Source organism: Carcharhinus amblyrhynchos, chromosome 6 (genome assembly GCF_965287045.1).
Source record: "Carcharhinus amblyrhynchos chromosome 6, sCarAmb.v2.hapA, whole genome shotgun sequence".
Classification (NCBI taxonomy): domain Eukaryota; kingdom Metazoa; phylum Chordata; class Chondrichthyes; order Carcharhiniformes; family Carcharhinidae; genus Carcharhinus; species Carcharhinus amblyrhynchos.
In genome coordinates, this window is record NC_137329.1 from 35,170,088 (window position 1) to 35,184,210 (window position 14,123).

Genomic DNA, 14,123 nt, shown 5'->3' on the forward strand with positions numbered 1-14,123 from the left:
GCAATAGATAGTGGTGGGTTTTGTTTTGATTTGATTTGATTTATTATTGTCACATGTATTAGTGTACAGTGAAAAGTATTGTTTCTTGCAACCTATATGTCAAAGCATACCGTGCATTGAGAAGGAAACGAGACACTGTAGAGTGTAACAGTTATAGCTAGGGTGTAGAGAAAGGTCAACTTAATGTGAGGTAGGCCCATTCAAAAGTCTGATGGCAGCAGGGAAGAAGCTATTCTTGAGTTGATTGGTATGTATCCTCGGACTTTAGCATCTTTTTCCCAATGGAAGAAGATAGCAGAGAGAATGTCCGGGGTCCGTAAGATCCTTAATTACGCTGGCTGCTTTGTTGAGGCAGCGGGAAGTGTAGTCAGAGTCAATGGATGGGAGGCTGGTTTGCATGATGGATTGGGCATCGTTCACGACCCTTTGTAGTTTCTCATGGTCTTGGATTATTACCTAGACCAAACTGGCAGGCCCTGGCGAGAGGGATGAGAGGAATGAGGGGACCAGGATGAACAGGGCAGAGGAGAGAAATGCTGGAGTGGGAAGACCTTGGGAGGGGATTGCTTCCAATGGACACAGGGTGAGACAGTGGAAGTACCCCCTGCCTTGACCAGTACATGCAGCAAAAGCTACCAAGCTGCACACTTCGCATGACTTGCCGGCTGAGAATTTAATCCTATCAGCAGCAAGTGGAGGCCCTTAACTGGCCATTAATTAACCATTTAATGGTTTCAATTGGCCTATAGGCTGGAAGGCCATCCCATACCTCCCTGCTGCTGGTAAAATTGTGGCAGGGGTGGAAGATGGGTGCTGGCCACAGTGCACAAAGCATGGTGCCCAGTATTACAGTCTCCCCTGCCTGCCAACCCACCTGTGGGAAACTGTGAAATCAACTCCAAAGACCTCCTTTAGCCAGTGGCCTGCAGAAGTAAAGGTCTCCTCCCAGTACCTGCAACCAAGAGTCACAGAAGTACACATACACTTGTCGCCTGTGTCTGCGCATTTACAACAAACCTAATAGCCATCCTCAACCTTAAACTGCATGCATGCACTACATCCAAATAATCTATGATAGTAGCAAGTGTTTAACCATCTCATTTGCACTGGAGCAAAACCAAAAATGGTTACAAACAGACCACTTACACTCCAGTCAGTTCAAAAAGGCTTGAAGTTTCTGCATTAGATTCATTATTCACCATTATTTTAATATTATTTATGATATAGTTCAGCTAGTTACATTTTGCAGAAAGGATTGTTTAGTTATATTCAGTAGCAGAATGAAGTGTTGAATGGGCTAAGATTGCAAACACTATTGAGATAAGTGGATCTAGAGCTAAATTGACAAATTAGCCAGCCTGAATTGCTATCCTTTAGAAAATATGTATGCACAGCTGCCAAATTTTACCAAATTGGAACGGGAGCCCAATAAACCAAATGGGGAACCAAACATAATTTGTGCAGCACAATGTTTAGCAATGCTGCTTCACACTGCTTGGGACCCAGGTCGATTCCAGCCTTGGGTGACAATCTGTGTAGAGTTTGCACATTCTCACGATATCTGTGTGGGTTTCCTCCCACAGACCAAAGATGTGCAAGTTAGATGGATTGGCCATGCTAAATTCCTCCTTGGTATCCCAATTTGTGTAGGTTAGGGGATTAGTGGAATAAATTTGTGGGGTTATGGGGGTAGGCTGGGGTTGGGCCTGGGTAAGGTGCTGTGTATGTGAGGGTCAGCGCAGATTTGATGGGCCAAGTGGTGTCTTCCTGCACTGTAGGGATTCTATGAACTCAGCATGTTTTTTTTAAATTAGTGTCGCTACTACATTAGTCAGTATTTTTGTGAACTGTTCCAGGCAGTGCTTTGTTTAACACAACAACAAAAACAAAAAGTGCTGGAAAAACTCAGCAGGTCTGACAGCATCTGTGGAGAGAGAATAGAGCCAATGTTTTAAGTCTAGCTGATGCTTTGTCAGCTCTGATGTCAGCTCTGACAAAGAGTCATCCAGACTCAAAATGTTGGCTCTATTCTCTCTCCACAGATGCTGTCACATCTGTTGAGTTTTTCCAGCATTTTGTTTCCGATTCCAGCATCCACAGTATTTTATCTTAAAGCTTATGTTTAGGTTTTCTTTACAGGGAAAAGGGTAGTTTATTTTTATATCTGAACTCCAAAAGTAGTATTTGCAAGCTTTCGTCCAAAATAATATGCTTTCATTTAGTCTCTCACTGTGGAATCGGGCTCCTGATGGAAACTTTTCAGTTTGTCTCTTTAAGCTTGCTGCACATTCTCTGAGGTGGAGGATGCTTCTTGATGCTCCTCTCTTCAACCTCCACCAACTTCACTCTTTGACAACTAAGAAATGATTGAAAAGGGAAGCATTCAAATTTCACTCAAAATCTCGTGTGTGATTAAAAAGTGAGTGTGATGACGGCCATCCCATGACATGATGTATCAGAGCCTTGATGTGCTCACCATTGCTCAGGCATACACTGCACTTCTTTCCACGAATAATAGTTATTGGGAAACTTTCTTTTTCAAACTGAAATTAAAGCTGCATTGTCACTGTCTAAGAATAAGGGATCACCCATTTAGAATGGAGAGGAGTCAAACATATTTTCTCTGAGGATTCTGTGTCTTTGCAACTCTCTTCCTGAAAAGGCAATAGAAGCAAATTCTTTGGATATTTTTAAGACAGAGGTGGATAGATTCTGGCTAAGCGAGGAGATGATAAGTGACAGGGAATAGGTAGAATGTAGATCTGAGGTTGCTATCAGATCACCCACAATCTTATTAAATGATGGAGCAGGTTGGAGGGGCTGAATGGCCTACTCCTGCTCCTTGTTCATTTACATATTTGGCTCACTTTACCATCTAACCATCAAATCTATTAGTCCTGGATCAGCAATGTATTTCTTTTTCAATATTCTCACCTAACTTTCTCTGCTCATGAGCTTTCCTCCTCACATGAGGACAATTCCCTAGGACCTCTGGTATCTTGACCAATGGCTATTAATTATAGATGTCAGCACGTATCTGACTGTGGAGGAAATCAGAGCCCAATGTTGTTCTTACCTGACATTTATAGTTACCTTCGCTGGGAGACTCAAATCAGGATTGAAGGAGGTATTGTGAGTAATGTCCCAGCCTCTGAATCAGAAGCTTCCGATTTGAGTGCTGCTCCAAGAAAGCCACGGACAGCATGTTCATTACGTGGCCAGACGGGTTGACTATTGACCTGTAAATCCTTCCAACATGCTGATGGCAGGCAATAAAAGCAGGAGAGTCTCCTGGTCAGCCTTGGCCTTACTGGTCAAGACATATGCATTTGTTTACACTCCCAGTATAGAACTAATCCACAGATCACAGCCAATACAAGAGAGGTCATTGCTTCTGCAAGGAGGACACCATCAGCTATGGTGCATTCGTGCCCCCTCAAGCTTTAGTCTCTGGCAACAAACTGACAATCAGCTGAAAAATTAACCATGGAAATACAAACAATGTGCCTGCCTCATATACCACTAGGCGTGGGAAGAGAAATATAGGACAGGAATCCGAGGGTGCTTTGGTCAATTATGGCACCTTACTGTCTGTGATCGATTTAACATGGGAGTGATATAACAATGGTTTTCATGTCTGTCTGTTTGTTAATCAGCTGTGGTATCAGTTTGTAGCAACACAGGTGAAAATGGTGACCCTCATCTGTGACTGACCTGTTACTTTGCTTTCAAATAAATTGGCCATGGTCAGAGGGAGGATCTATTTTGTAAAAGTACATTTTTCCATACCACACTTACGATAATGGTGCTTTGCAGCCACACGCTGCAGTTTGGAAATCAGGTCCTTCCTGGGCAGTAACAGGTTAAGGAATTGGTTGATTTTGGCAAAGGTACAGTAATAATACATTGAATCACCAACAGATGGCTGTCAGCCAATCCAAAGCAAGCCCTGATTCCCTGGGAGCTTCCTTCTAATTTATAATGATGGATTGTTTTCCTTCAGTTATCCAAACATTCTTAAATATACTATTTTTCCTCTTTCAATTTACTCTCCTGCTTTATTGAGAGCACCAGCTTATGCAGCGTATGATTCCACGTGTACAGAGTATCTACCAGGGCCGTAACAAAGTGCCCAATCTTCATACATGAGCCCAAATGAATGTCGGTGCTTCATTCAACTGTAAAGGGCATCACTGCCAACCTGATTGCCACATGAATGCCTTTTCTCCTGAAATCACTGATCAACAGCATGAAATATGTCTGCTTCTATCTCCTTCCAGTAAAATGTGCTGAGGCCACTGGAATACCAGTTTACACAGCAGTGGCAGCCCCATCCGCCAACTAAAAAGTCAGGGGCAATTCTGCCTCCACTGGTTCTGGGAGCCCCAACTGTATTTTATATTGATCAGGCCAGCAGCTGCCTGCGGTTAGCGCTCCCATCCCTTTAAGAGATGAAGTCCCATCCTCCTGATGAGCCATCTGCTTTTCAGTCTCAGCAGCACCACTGGCAACAACGACCACTGCTGGAACTGCAACCAGGAGGCAGCTGCCATGAAGTTGATGTTGTTCAGGAGGACTGGAAGGTACTTTCTGAAGTCAACCCTTGCCATTAGGGATCCCTCTATGGGCTGTAAGGAGCCCAATTACAAACACCCTTCCCAAGCTTTCAGGTAGACCACCAGGATGTACATACCAACTACTGTGATGACACCCACCCTCCACTATTAAAATGCCAGTCACGGCAAAGAAAGCCAATTAGGTAATTCTTAATTAGCCTAAGGATGAGAGGGTGGTCCGCTGGTAAATGCTGGTTGATACTGGTAAAACTGATTTCTCCTGCCCTCTCATTCAATTGTCCATCACTTCCACCCATGTCCTATCTCCCAGCATGCTCCCTGGAGTCCCTTAAAATCCCAGGATGGATATGAATACCAACCAGTAACTGAAACTGTGACCTGCATAGACTATGTCACTCAGCACCATTCTGGGCCATCCATTCCATAAGAGAGCCATTCACTGCTCCTCTATATTAGTGAGCATACTCAGCAACTCAGAAACAAACATTTAGTTAGAGAAGAAATCACGTCTCCCTTTTCTGCCCTACTGCTGATTGCTTTCCAACCAGTAAAGAGAGAATGTTGGTATATGTATCAAAAAGAAAACTATATAATATGTACACCTCACTCTAATTATAACACAATATTGAGTTACATAAACTGTTTAATTCTAAATATGGGCATAGGGGCTTATTGCTAAAAGGTTGACAGGATTTTTATGTTGGTATAAAATGTTTATTATATGAAATATGTCTAGGTATATTTGCCAAAAACAGTATAAACCAACCTCATAGTTCATCACACAGCCCATTGGCACCTTTCTATTGTATCTTTGTAGCTATGTGTTATCTATTGAGATATGATGTGCATATACTTATATCCCTATAAGGGAACATATCCTAAACTACTGTCATTCACTACGCACCTCAACAGTATATGATGCATTATTACCATGACTTATCAAGCACTCTGAGCAACAGTGATAAAAGTTAAATCCATTGTTCTCAGTGAACATATTGTATATATAGTCTTATTGTTTCATCAGTCTTTGCTTGAACAATCAAATTGTTTCATCAATCTTTGCATATCATTTGTACATTTACAACAAAAAACGAAGAATGTAACATGGCCGCAGTTGTAAATTCTGAAGATTTTTGATTTTCAATACACCATCCGTAACATGGCAGCAGTAATAGAAGCATGTCTTTGAAAATTTGATTGTAAAATATACAAACCTCAATCACTCACATGCAAAAAAAGAGTTGATGTGAAAGGAAAGCAACTATCAAAACTCACCGTGTATAAGATTTCTGCAGCTTTGCAGGGGTTCTACACACACTGTGGGTGGGATTTTACGTCCTCGCTTGAGTGAGACTAGAAATTCCCACCTGAGGTCAACGGACATTTCCGTTGTCCTCCCCTCGCCCGCTCCAATTCTGTGGCATGCGGAGTGATAGAGCTCCTGCATGATGTTTATTCTGGGATTACACCCCACTCTAGCCAGCAGGCACCATTTCCCAGTAAGATTGTTCAAATCTCAGAGAGCTTAATTAGTAAAAGACTAACTGCTGCAAAGTTTAAGCAGGAGCAGAAATTAAACAACAGACTGCAGATGATCTTACTTTAGTAGAACTCCACAGACTGGGGATATCATTACAGCTGAAGCTAAATACTGTATATTGGGCTAGGGAAAATACTTCACCCAATGGCATTTCCCAACAATTAGAAAGAACCTGTAATTTTTTTTTCACTATTTGCATTCTGTTTGGAAGTCCTGCAGCTCTTTCCCCATCTAAAATCACTGTTTTGTGATAGAGTTTTAATTTAAACTTAAACCAGGAAAAACAGAAAGAGCTCAATAGTACCAACATTGCAGTTAAGCAGTAATCTATAATAAGCTATGTCAGTGGCGGCTAAAAGATACTAAAACTCAGAGTCAAGTTAACTCTAAAAGTGCTGGAAGAAACCTTACAGTTAAAAAAAACTGCAAAAAACTAAAAGATGACAACAAGAATTCCAACACTCAATTGGAAGGCAATAGATCTCCAATCTGAATTTATTTTGGTCCCACAACAAATGAATTGTGTTTTCTGGACCTCAATATTTCTGAACCAGGTAGCAAACCATTGAACTTCAAATTGCTACAGGCAATGAAAGCCTCCACAGATTAAATATGTCAGGACTATCCAGTGACCATCTTAAAAACCCAAAGGAAAAAAAATACTTGAAGAGAAATTACAAGTGAAACAACTTCAGAATACACTGTCTGGAATTAACGCCCTTTAGGCAACAACCAACAGAGACTATTGACCAATTCATAAAGAGATGCAAAGACAAGGGATGTGATTGCAACTTTACAGCAACAGAATTAACCAACAGAGTAACTGAATTTGTGATAGCATCTGCCCCGATAGGGGCATTCCAAAAAGACATCTTGGACCACTCTGAAAGGGTACACCACGAAAGCACTGCTACTAAGCAGATGTAAGTACAAAAGCCATACTAATGGGTTTATTGTTTATCCATCAGTAGCATGGTATCAATGTAGGCAAACCTGGTAAGCAATGCAAGCAGTATAGCCTGTATCCAGAGGTTGCCCAGCTTTTAACCCTGTAGACAAAGCACATGGCACCAGGAGAAAAAGGGAGCACTAACGCAGAAAGTAAAGACCATTTTCACTCTGTCACATACTCCAGCCTCCTGCCTGTTAACCTATCTTTTTAGCAGGCTCCAGCTTGTACACTAACGCGGTCTTTGTAACACAACCCCATCAGCATTGTTAACCTTTCCCAGACACAGCAATCTTCCTGCTATCCTTGCTCCAACACACTACAGTACATTTCCCTGAATGTAACAGATTCTATTCTCTGTATTTTCTTGTATATAACACACTCCTGCATATGAGCTGATCGCTTTAGCTTCCAATGATGAATTCGCAATATTCTCACAGTCTTATTGCAGATGCAACTCCTGAATTATATATGACCAATTCTGTGTCAGTGAGACAAATGCAGGTGGAAGAATAGTCGATTTAAGAAGAAACAAATTAACAGAGCAATCTTTGGCCTGTGAATTACTGAAACATTGCTTTCCCAACTTATGATATTGTGGTGACGAAACTCTGATTATATGTAATTTTATTTTAAATAACAATAAAATGAAACCGTTAGAAGCCTTCACAGTGGAATGTGCGACAATCAGCCATGTTAGGACTAATGTCTCCATTTACCATGGTCAGCCATGCTATAATAAATGTCTCCATGTGTGGTTTATTCAGTCAGCCTCACTATGTGAAGATAATTTTCCTATCACTTGGCTCACCCCAGCTATGTGTTTGTATATCCACACATGATGTCATAAAACCCTTAAATTTATTGCAGATGATATATTAAGCCTGTAATATTAAATATGTATGGATGAAGGTTTATGCCAGTCAGTGTATGAAGGTGGGAATAAGGTAGGAGATATTTTATTTGTGATAAAGCCATGGATTCACAAGGAAATGGATGGGTGATGGGGAAAATTCAAAGCTCCAACCATTTGCCATTGCCACAAGAACTTGAAGGATATAATCTCCTGCAATGAATTCATATCCTGTACCTTTCTACAACTTTCTATCCTATCTGTGGGAAAATAATCTGGTGCCCAAATCTGGCTTTATCTCTTGACATGTGATCAGTATCTATAATTTAACTAAGGAATTCAGATTATTTATAAGAAGAATAAGGAACTTCTGAGAGTACCTGTAAAACAGTAATTTAATTGATTTCAGCAGTCTGTACTAAGAATAAAGAACTTTAGAAAATTATTATATGACAGTGATCTATAATTTGAATCAGAGGTATGGAAGAGCTTTTATAAGGCATTAATTTAATTGAGTCATTTATATACAGAGAATAAATTACCTCAAAGAATTATTATAAGACAGTTGTCTCATTGAGGCTTTTGGATGGTCTATATTGTGAACAAGAGATAAATGTGAGGATCCATAAGGCTGTGGTTTAATCAAATCGTTGAATGGTTTATACTGAGAATAATGGATCTTTGAGAGTGATTATAAAACAAGAGTTTAATCGAAGAGTTTGGATGGTTCACATTGAGAATATGAACTATGTAGGGCATTTATAAAGTGGGAGTCTAATTGAGGGGTTCAGATGTCTGTATTGAGAGTGAGGGGGATGAAGATAAGCTGTCAGCTAATCAAAGGGTTCAGACATTTATATTGAGAATAAAAGAAAACTGACTGCAATGATAAAGCGGTAACCTAGTCAAATGATTAAGGTCACGTGATTGTTGATAAGGGAAGGTCAGATTATATCTTTGGTTTGAGTTAGAAATAAATCACTGCCTAAAGAAATCATAGTGTTTCTTAGCAATTAGTAGTGGATTATAAATCACTAACTGAATGATTTTATCATAATTTTAAGAATCATTAATATCATCATCAGTTAATTGACTGAATGATGTACCCTGGCTTTAATATCCAACACCCATTACCAGAACAATACAATGAAAATAGAGAAACATTGCTTTCAGCCACTTTGTAATATTTTGAATTTAAAATGGGATGAGGTCAGGAGAAGGATTGCGAGATGATAATGGCCATTGAATACTGGGGTGAAATCACTCACTGGATACGTATTTACTCTTTACTAGATACAGGACGTATTAAATCACTTCTTTCAGGCATAGAGTCACATAGGACTCAGAAGGAGGCTGATACATTATATTTCCTAATGGTATTGCTGTATAATAATTACTGATAAACTGCTGCTTTTATTTTCTATTAATAAAATTGGTTTATAATCATTTGCTCACAGTAATTCTGTCATAGTTTTAAATATTTCAGTGTGAATGTTGTTAACATAAGAACATAACATAAGAAATAGGAGTAGGAGTAGGCCATCTAGCCCTTCGAGCCTGCCCCGCCATTCAATAAGATCATGGCTGATCTGAAGTGGATCAGTTCCACTTTCCTGCTCTCTCCCCATAACCCTTAATTCCCTTGTCTATCAAAAACCTATCTACCCGTGACTTAAATATATTTAGCGAGGTAGCCTCCACCACTTCAACGGGCAGAGAATTCTAGAGATTCACCACCCTTTGAGTGAAGAAGTTCCTCCTCAACTCCAATCTAAACTGATCCCCCCTCCTTCTCTTGAGGCTGTGCCCTCCAGTCCTGCCATCCTTTCTAAGCGGGAAGAATCACTCTACCTCTACCCTATCCATCCCCTTAATTATCTTACAGTCTCTATAGGATCCTCCCTCATCCTTCTAAACTCCAATGAGTACAGACCCAATCTATTTAGTCTCTCTTCATAGTCCAACCCCCTCATCTCCGGAATCAGCCTAGTGAACCTCCTCTGCACTCCCTCCAAGGCCAATATATCCTTGCGCAAGTGCGGCAACCAAAACTGCACACAGTACTCCAGCTGCGGTCTCACCAGTACCCTGTACAGTTGCAGCAAGACCTCCCTGTTTTTATATTCTATCCCCCTCGCTATAAAGGCCAGCATTCCATTCGCCTTCTTGATCACCTGCTGCACCTGCAGACTGGGTTTTTGCGACTCATGCACAAGGACCCCCAGGTCCCTCTGCACCGTCGCACGCTGCAGCTTTTTGCCTTTTAAATAATACTCCTTCCTACTATTATTTCTGCCAAAGTGGATAACCTCACACTTGCCAACATTATACTCCATCTGCCAGGTCCTCGCCCACTCGCTTAGCCTATCCAGATCCCTCTGCAGACTTTCCACACCCTCCAAGCAATTTGCTTTTCCACTCATCTTTGTGCCATCAGCAAATTTCGTCACCCTACACTCAGCCCCCTCCTCCAGATCGTCTATATAAATGGTAAATAGCTGAGGCCCCAGCACCGATCCCTGTGGCACTCCACTAGTCACCAACCGCCAATCAGAATAGCACCCATTGATACCAACTCTCTGCTTCCTATTAGACAGCCAATCCTCTATCCAAGCTAACACCTTACACCCAACTCTGTGCACCCTAACCTTCTGTAGCAACCTTTTATGAGGCACCTTATCAAATGCCTTTTGGAAATAAAAGCTACTTTCTTAACTTTTGAGTTTAGATTATCTGTCAGTGTCCACAGGAAAGCCTATTGCTAGAGACCCAGTGTATCTGTTAATCTTTACAGTTGCCTATCTGTTAATCTTTGTACCTGTATCACATTCTATACACATGATGGAATGATTATGTTATAGGGCTTTGGTACAGTTGGTATACGTTGGGGTGAATTTTCTGAAGTCTTGCTCAATCAACGGGACCCTGTCTATAACCCTGTCAATATCAAATAATCACTGCTCAATTCGCTTTGGGACCAACTCGTACGGGCACTCCTTTCCTCACTATCTTTTCACCATATCATACAACGAGCACTTCAGAACGTTCGCAAGTACTTTGGGGACGACCCGCAGTCAAGAAAGTGCTCTATAAATATAAGTTATTTTTTCATCAACTCAAGTATTCATCCACAACCCTTTTGTCAGATATGTTCCTTTATCACATGTGTCTCCGTCCATTTATGCCAATATTTTGAAATTATGGCATGATATTGTATCTCTCCTGATATTGTAATTTTACTATTCTTTCCCGAAAACAGAGTCACTTCCACCTTTCCTCACCCACCCCTCTCCCCCGCCCCACCACCACCTCACCCCGCCACGCCCCGCAAATTGGCTGCAACTCTATAGTGTTGACCCTGTCCCGGTAATAGCCGGGTACAGCTCGTCTTGTGTGTGCTGCAAATGTCATCATCCAGGGGGCCAGGTGAAATCACAATCCCTGCAAAAGTATCCCATCAAGTTAACACCAGTCCTGGGCAGCTGGTACCGGATGATAAAGGCCAGAGGGTCAGGCTGATGTTGTGCTCAGATTGAGTTTTCTGAGAAGGCATTTCTCCTTTGCACTTACCTATCACGGCAGCTTCTGAAGGATGGTGGTCTGATTATTACTGAGGTCGATGCTCGTCTTTACATCAAATCATCCACTTTTAAGGTGCCTTGCCGGTTACATTTGGAAAATGTGGATTGCCCAGGCAATGTTGTGGAGTAAGACACGCTCAGAAACACACATGTCACACACACACGCACATACATATCACCTATACACACACAGCACATTGACGCATAAATACACACACAAGTAATAACACACTCAGATATGTAGGAGTAAAGATTCAGAAAGCACACAGACTGACCACATTCATTAACTGATACTCTGACTCTGTCTCTTGTGATCTCTCTCTCTCTCTTCAAAGTTACTTAACCAGTTTGTAAAGATCAAACACGACCGGTTATTCTCATTAATGAAACATGCCGCGATCCCAAACATTTCAGGCGTTTCAAATGGGAAAGCATGATTCTACACAGGGAGAGCTGAATAACATTACCCTCGGTGGCAATACATCCAATGATTTCAGGGGAAAACCTATCAGAAATAAACTTGCACCAAACAAAAGTGTGACATTTTAGCAAAGCACGTGCCGAGGTCTAAGAGACAAAGATGTGGAGTGAACTCCTTACCGTGCATTGTAACAAAAGGTTGAAATTCTGGAAGAAATGTGTTCGCTTTTATTTTAAGTTCGCTGCGGATAGAGACCCTTCGCTCTGGCCCGATTCTGTTCGGGAGGCGTTTTTTTTCAGAGAATGGTAAAGACTCCGGAAGCAGTGACGGAGCTCCTGTTATTGATGTGATATTTCAGACGGGATAAAGCTGAAAGTTGGTAGTGACCGGGAGGGCTGAGTGCTCATCTCAACTGAAGAGCCAATGAAGTGCAAAAAAAAGAGGTCCCTGTAACTGAGTAGGAAGGTGAAAGTCAAGAAGCCCTTAACAATACTCACATTCCTTGACTGGGGTGGGGGAGAGACAGGTTTGCAGCGTATAATGTAATGTTGGCCATTGTGCACAGAAAAAAATTCACCCAAAAACCAGTGTTGACAATAAGATGCTAAAATCGACAATGTGTGGTGGATTAAACTCATCGAAATAGTAGGCAGCAATTGCGATTAATATGGAACAGTTATAGATCATAGACCAATTCTTTGTGAAAATATATTAATTGCATATTAAGTCCAACTATCACTGAATTGTCTTTGTTTTTGAAGAAACTTTTTTTTAACTGGGTGGTGTATCAGTTGCGTGCAAACTTGTCAAAGTTCGAGCAATATGTTTAATTTGAAAAACTAACACTGCTTTAGTTAATGATTCTGCGTGTTCCGCTGCCACGGCTTTATGGATGTGAAAAGCTCTGGACAGAGAACCATGGATACAATGGTTTGGGGACCAGTAAGTAGCTCATTCCTTGCTTTCAGGAATGCAATGTCCCGTGTCTGTGGGACTCCCAGATATTCCAAAGCGGAATCCTGTCCAGGAGAGTGTGGTGAGGGCGCCACTCTGTGGTCAGGCTAGGCAGCTGAAGCAGTTTTGTAAAGGGGTCATATGGACTCGAAACACCCGTTTCTCCACAGATGCTGCCAGACCCGCTGAGTTTATCCAGTATTTGCCGTTTTTATTTCGAAAGAATATATCCTCGTTTCTGCCACCGGCCACACAAAAATGTGGGGGCAGCACAGTGGCAGAGTGGTTAGCACTGCTGCCTCACAGTATCAGGGACCTAGGTTCAATTCCTAGCTTGGGTCACTGTCTATATGGAGTTTGCACATTCTTCCCATGCCTGTGTGGGTTTCCTCAGAGTGCTCTGGTTTCCTCCTACAATGCAAAAGATGTGCTGGTTAGGTGCATTGGCCATGCTAAATTCTCACTTAGTGTACCCAAACAGGCACCAGAGTGTGGTGACTAAGGGATTTTCATGGTAACTTCATTGCAGTCTTAATGTGGCAAATAAATAAACTTTATAAAACAGCCTTTCTACGAAGGATTTAATTTGCTCGTGCCATTTTCTCAACCGACTGCTTCTCTGATTGAATCAACTCTATTTTAATTTTACAATTCCCTGTTGAATGTTGCCGAAATCTCTCAAATTACAATAGTTTTCATTTAAACATTAATGGCACGCTTTTAGTTATAAGTTATTGAGCATCATTGCTTAGCCAAGTGAATAGTTACATTGATTTGTTCTCTGAATCCTTTGCAGTATGTCAAATTATACTGTGTGCAGTTTTGGTTGCAGTACTTACGCAAGGATATTTTGGCCTTGGAGGGAGTGCAGAGGAGGTTTACTAGGCTGATACCGGAGTTGAGGGGGTTGAGCTATGAGGAGAGGCTGAATAAACTAGGCTTGTACTCGTTAGAGTTTAGAAGAATGAGGGGAGATCTCATTGAGACATATAAGATGATGAATGGGATGGATAGGATAGAGGTGGAGAGACTCTTCCCACTCAGAAAGGACAGTAGGACTAGGGGGCACAGCCTCAAGATAAAGGGGGGGCGGTTTAGAACGGAGTTGAGGAGGAACTTCTTCACTCAAAGGGTGGTGAATCTCTGGAATTCTCTGCCCGTTGAGGTGGTGGAGGCTGCCTCGCTAAATATTTTTAAGACGCGGGTTGATGGGTTTTTGATAAGCGAGGGGATTAAGGGTTATGGGGA

At 41.5% G+C, this 14,123-nt stretch overlaps 1 protein-coding gene across 1 annotated transcript in view; it reads right to left on the reverse strand.

Annotated features, from left to right (window-relative positions):
• dennd2b (DENN domain containing 2B) overlaps positions 1-12,226 on the reverse strand; it is a 378,412-nt gene extending 366,186 nt beyond the window's left edge. Inside the window, exon 1 of the mRNA XM_080190197.1 lies at positions 12,101-12,226. The gene's annotated coding sequence lies outside the window, so the exon portion shown is untranslated. The remainder of the gene's footprint in view (positions 1-12,100) is intronic.
• Positions 12,227-14,123: the final 1,897 nt, after the last annotated feature.